General features: G+C 34.6%; 1 long non-coding RNA gene across 1 annotated transcript in view; it reads right to left on the bottom strand.

Moving 5' to 3' along the window:
* Positions 1 to 2,922: 2,922 nt before the first annotated feature.
* LOC115306971 overlaps positions 2,923 to 6,556 on the bottom strand; it is a 30,568-nt gene continuing 26,934 nt past the window's right edge. The window contains exon 3 of the long non-coding RNA XR_003915515.1: positions 2,923 to 3,045. This is a non-coding gene — a long non-coding RNA (uncharacterized LOC115306971). The remainder of the gene's footprint in view (positions 3,046 to 6,556) is intronic.

Below are 6,556 nucleotides of genomic sequence, written 5' to 3'. Positions count from 1 at the left end.
AGCAATCTTGAAAAAGAAAAGCTGGAGGCCTCACAATTCCAGACTTCAAGTTATGTTACAAAGCTGCAGTCATCAACACATTATGGTACTGGCACAAAAATAGATGTACAGATTAAAGGGGGAAAAACCCATAAATTAACCCACAATTATTTGGTTTTTGCAAAAGCAGAAAAGACTATCCAACGGAAAAAAGACAGTCAACAAATGGTGTTGAAAAAACTGGATGGCAACATGCAGAATGAAATGGGATCACTTTCTTACATCATACAAAAAATAAGTTCAAAACGGATGAAATACCTAAATGTGAGACAGGAAACCATTAAAATGCTATACATTCTAATGTCAGCCATAGCAACTTCTTACTAAATATTTCTCTTAAGGCTAGGGAAACAAAAGCAAAAATAAGCAATTGGGACTTCATCAAAATAAAAAGCTTCTGTACAGTGAAGGAAACAATCAGCAAAACTAAAGGCAACCTAAGGTATGGGAAAAGATATTTACAAATGACATGCCTGATAAAGGGTTAGTATCCAAAATTTCTAAAGATTCTCAAACTTAATACCCAAAAAAGAAAAAATCCAATTAAAATAAAAGGTGTAGAAAATATGAATAGACAATTTTCAAAAAAAGACATACATATGGCCAACAGATTAAAAAAAAAGATACTCAACATCACTGAACATCAGGAAAATGCAAATCAAAACTACAATGAGATCACCATACACCTTTCAGAATGGCTAAAATCAACAACACAGGAAATAACAGGTATTGGGGAGGATGTGAGAAAGAGGAGCCCTCTTACACTTTTGGTGGGAATGCAAGTTGGCGCAGCCACTCTGGAAAACAGTATACAGTTCCCTTAAAATTTAAAAATAGAACTACCCTATGATCCAGCATTGCCCTAGGGGGTGTTTACCCAAAGAATACGAAAATACTAATTCAAAGGGATGCAGGCATCTCAATGTTTATAGCAGCATTATCTACAATAGCCAAAATATGGAGACACCCCAAATATCAATTAATGAATGGATAAAGAAGACATAGTATGTGTGATATACACAATGAAATGTTGCTCAGCCATAAAAAAGAATAAAATCTTGTCATTTGCAATGACATGGATGGAACTAGAGAGTATAACATTAAGTGAAATAAGTCAATCAGAGGAAGACAAATACCACATGATTTCACTCATATGTGAAATTTAAGAAACAAAACAAATGAGCAAAGGAATAAAAAGAGAGCGGCAAAACAAGAAACAGATAGGAAACTATAGAAAATGCATTGATAGTGATCTGATGAAAATTGGGGGGTGGGTTAAACGGGTGGGTGATAGGTATTAAGGAAGGCACTTGTGATAAGCACTAGTGATGTGTGGAAGTCCTGAATCACTATATTGTACACCTGAAACTAATATTACACTTTATGTTAACTAACTGGAATTTAAATAAAAACTTAAAAATATGTAGAGGCAGTATATAGGGGAAAAGATAAAAGAACAACACCATGTTTCAAAGGGAAGAAATGTGGGGAGTGGAATAAGTTATTCGTGTGGACTTAGTGATGTTAAATAATAGTGTTGAGCACTGATGTTCTTCTCTCATAAACACTAAAAGCAAGAACCAAATGGTGGCAACAAGTCAGAGTATAGAAGCTTCGAGATATTTGGAGACACTGATGAGGATTCTAGATAACTTTTGTATGAGCTAAAATAGAAATTAATGAGGAAACTCATATATGAGAGTTATTAGCAAAGGAAAGGAAGAAGATTTCCATGTGGTATTTTTAGGTATATAAAAATAAATGAATCTAAGAAGGCTACATGTCTTAAGAATCTGAAATAATCACATAGCATTACTGCAATTTATTTCTTGAATATGTGATGAAAAATTCTGAAGCATTTTAATATTCTTTATGTAGTAGTAGTTATCCATATTCCTTTTTAATGCTATCAGCATGTTCTATCTAGTCTAACAGTTATAATTTTGCCCACTTTCAGGTATAATTGTCATAGAAGACACAATTATAACAGTAAGTTTCATTTTTCAGACAGGTTGGGTCAGGACATCAGTCAGGAGCATGTCTTTAAGGTTTATACTCTAGATTTAGGGTCCAGGATAGGTGGAATGGTATACTAAAATGGCTAAAAATGGAAAGAATCAGAAGTTAAATGAATTTGAGGAGGGGGTGCATTTGATTGGACACCAAAAACATCACTCCAATCATTTAGTCCAAATGAGGAAGAAATGTGAAGTACCAAAGGCAAGGTTGGCCAGTTCAATTCCTGGACAAGACTTGAAAAAAATAAAGTGGGGATGGAATCAAACCCAACTGTTTTAAAAATGGCTAAAGTCTTTCAAGCTCATTTCTTTCATTGCATTATGACCTATTTAAGTGTTTAAGGTGAAGGAAATGGAAAAAGTTTTATTGTGTTTTCTTCTGGTTTTTGTTGGAATCGCACAGTGCGTCTGTGATAAGAACAACTTTTGTTTTTTCTGAGGTGCTGCCCACAAAAAGTCACCTCTACCCCAACCACCTTTGACGTAATAGGTAATTGCTACCCTGCTCTCTCTCTCCAGCTGGCTTATGACCTAGGATGGAGGATTGCCCTTCCCCCAGGTCACTGCACACTCTACTCTCCTCCCTGCTTTAGGGAATTTGTAAACAATAACTCTTGTAAGTTTACTTCCTTTACATGGTTGTATTGATACTGCGCCTTCAATCAAAAGTACACTGGGGATTTTCACTTCCCAAAAGTGGGAGTTTGATGCAGAAGAAGTTACCTGCCCATGGCTATGGGTGGCCTGTGAGTACTAAATCAGGTGGTAGTAAGTGACATATTCTTAATTCAGTATATCATCTCCAACATCCCAACACACTAGTACTAGGGTACTAGAATTATATTCTATATAGACCTACCTGAAGAGTCTTTAATAAAGGCAGATACTTGGACCTCATCTCCAGAGATTTTAATTCAGCAGACATAATATTTGCCTTTTATTTAATAAATTCTTTAAAATTCTTGGTGCCATTTTCCCATCAAGAAACCTGAGGGAAAAATGGAGTCATGGGTAAAGGTATCCACATTGAGATCAGATTGCCTTTGAATTTTAATTTTACCACATATTAACTCTGCAACTTTGGACCTTCTTAACCCTTATTTTCATTAGCTATAAAATAGGATAAATAATAATCACTTAATGTTTTTATGGTAAAGTTAGGTAACATACACGTATGTGGCATGGAATCTGGTCTACATTATTTTCTACATAGCTATGAACATAGGTGAATCAACCTTATTTAATGAAAACTAAAGAGAAAAAAAGGACAGTATTCCTCAGCACTCCTCCTAGCTACCATTTATCATATCCCTCCACCTGTAGGATTTCTTATGAACTGGATTTTAGATCTAAAGTCTTAATTAGATTATGCTCAACATGTTTGGGAACACTGAGCATTTAACAATATAGAGAAAAACATCCTAATCATTACTTCCACATGTTTATTAGCAACTGACATTATGAAGTATCTATTAATGATTTTATTATAAATCCCACCAACAATCACCTTGCCTCTTACTTCCAGCAGAACCTGCTTAGTCTTTAATGCAAAACAATAATAACAGAATTTAATAGCTCCAAGAAAAGATTACAAGTTTCATAGAATCATAGAATATTCATCTAAGACATCCCCCCACTTCTGTTCCATGTTTCCTTGTATTTTAAGTGTAAAGAAAAATGAAAATGGTCTTAGGATTCATGGTATGGAGTTCAACTGACGTAAATAGAAATCTCAAAAAATTAGTGTAAGCAATTAAGTTACACTAAGGTTAAGTTAAGGGTGTGGAATCTCCTTGTTCTCTATATACAATGTGAATTTTTATTTCTGTGTATGTATACTAGCTTGTTTCTACCTAGTCATAGGGATGAGAACAATGAATTGATATCAACTTCTATAATTTTACAGTTGCTGGATCTGTAAGTATTTGTTTTAATGTTTATTTAATATTGATACAGAGAGAAACAGCATGAGTGTGGGAGGGGCAGAGAGAGAGGGAGACACAGAATCCGAAGCAGGCTCCAGGCTCTGAGCTGTCAGCACAGAGCCTGACGTGGGGTTTTGAGATCAGGATCTGAGCCAAAGTCAGATGCTTAACCAACTGAGCCACCCAGGTGCCCCTGGATCTCTAAGTATTGAATCAATTTCATTAAATATTTGGTCAGTTTGGTAAAAAAAGATACATTAAGAAGAAAGAATTTAAGAATGGTTTGAAATCCTATATAAACAAGAGTGATTTTCAAAGTAATATAAAGCCCATAGGTGGACTTCAAAAGCCCTCCTGGTAAATAATCAATTGAATAAATAAATATATCTTCTTCATTTTTACTGGGAAATTATGCATAATTATGTAGTCATTCATTCTTCATATTAAAAAAATCTCCTTACTGCTGAACTAACCAGTTCATGGTTGCTAAAATGTAATAGTCTTAAGCTAAAATAGTCAATTAAGTGCTTATGATTGTTTTCTGTATTTTAAATAATATAAAGTCCACTATATACCTTATGTTCTGTTACAACTAGTGTGAAATTAGTAGGTTATTGTTATGTTATATTACATTTTATATATAAATTTATATGAGTTCAAGTTCTTTAATCATTTACATATTAAATAATTCATGTATGTTTCTTTCTGATTTATTGTTGAGTTATTTTTCTACTGTGACAAGGGAATAAATGGGATAGATAGGTCTTTTGACTTTGAGAACTGACAGACTGGAATCAGGGTATCTTGGGATTTTTTTCTAGACCTGTCTGTACCTCTGTAAGGTAGGGCGAGCCTTTGGGCAAATAGCTTTCATTTTCCCCCTTTAGAAGTCAATTTTTTTTTACATGCCACCTGAGGGGATTGAACTAAATGATCTTTGTTTATTGCAGATGCACATTTCTCAGACACTACAAGACACCCAACTAGATGTGTTGGGTGAAAAAAAAAATAACCAAGATAGCTAATTAGATCAGCCTAATGAGAAACGAAGTAACATCAGTAATGTGTTGTTTTCACAGTTGTGACATTGCTGCCACAAGCTGCTTCTCCTTTTCAACAAAACTGCTTGATTCCAAGTTCCTATAAAGACAGCAATACTGTATCTGACTGCAAAAGATATCCCAAGTATAAATCTCCTGAAAGCTAGTGAACAAATATGGAGAGGAAGCATGTAAAAAGTGCAAATAGAAATATCAAACAAAAACAAAAAGAATTATTAGTAGCAACCAAATGTGGCACTTTTCAATTCTCATCAAAATATTATGAACATTAGTAGACATTTTGGCAACAATTTAATGCCATGCATCTCAAACTGGGGCAACATCCCCAGAAGGAGCATTAAATTACAATATGGAGTATCAGCTGGGAACATCAGATTTTCAATGCTTCTGTGATGAAATTTTGGACTTCTGCACTCTCAAAATTAAATCAGGATTTGAACTTGGTCAAGCTTCCTTTTCCTTTTTGGGGGGAGAGGGAGGGTGCAGTAGGGCAGATGTCTGTATATGTCATGAGTGATGGCAAATGTTGGACTTTTTTGCCTTTGGGGAACCTATTGGTGGAGCTAATGTCTCATAGAGAAGATAATGTTCCTCAACACGTTTCAGGGATTCATCTGGCTTGTCACTTTACTAACCTGTGAATTATTAATTTTTTATTATACAAAATCTACTTCTCCTCAGAAACCAATTTATTTTCATGCTGAACTAACACTTGATTGAATATTGGCTTACAAAGATGGGTCTAACTATAGCCCCTTCTCTCAACATACTGAATTCTTCGATAAAATAAAAAGTAATGTAAGTTCTAGGAGTTAATTTCTTTCTTATTTTTGTAATATTTTTCCTTTAACCATTTACAGGGTAATATATCTTAAATTTTAATTTCAGTTAGAAACATTGAAAGGCAAAGAGAAGGAAAAACAGAAAGAGGGTAGTATAAGTTTGAAGCCAGTTTAAAACAAAACAAAACAAAAAACAACTGAAACCATTGAAAATTTTGATAGGCATGGCATCGTCTTTGATGCTCCACACATTGAAAATGACAATGAGATGATAGTATCCACCAGAAATGAATCTGTAGTAAGTCTAGCTGTCACTCCAAAAGCTTAGGATATACCTGTTTACTTATTTCAGAAATGGATTTTGTATTTAAGAAGATTCAGGTGAGTCTAAATCTTGCCAATTTTTGTGACCTCTCCTGCAGTGACACTTAAGAATCACACCTACACAAACTATTGGGACCTCATCAAGATTAAAAGCTTCTGCACTGCAAAGGAAACAATCAACAAAACTAATAGACAACCAACAGAATAGGAAAAGATAGTTGCAAATGACATATCGGACAAAGGGCTAGTATCTATTATCTATCCAAAATATACAAGGAACTCACCAAACTCCACACCTGAAAAATGAATAATCCAGTGAAGAAATGGGCAGAAGACTTGAGCAGACACTTCTCCAAAGAGGACATCCAGATGGCCAACAGGCACATGAAACGATGCTCAGAGTCACT

Source organism: Suricata suricatta, chromosome 11, assembly GCF_006229205.1.
Source record: "Suricata suricatta isolate VVHF042 chromosome 11, meerkat_22Aug2017_6uvM2_HiC, whole genome shotgun sequence".
NCBI classification, from domain to species: domain Eukaryota; kingdom Metazoa; phylum Chordata; class Mammalia; order Carnivora; family Herpestidae; genus Suricata; species Suricata suricatta.
The sequence above is the reverse complement of the archived record's forward strand: the minus strand, read 5'-3'. Positions and strand labels throughout refer to the sequence as shown.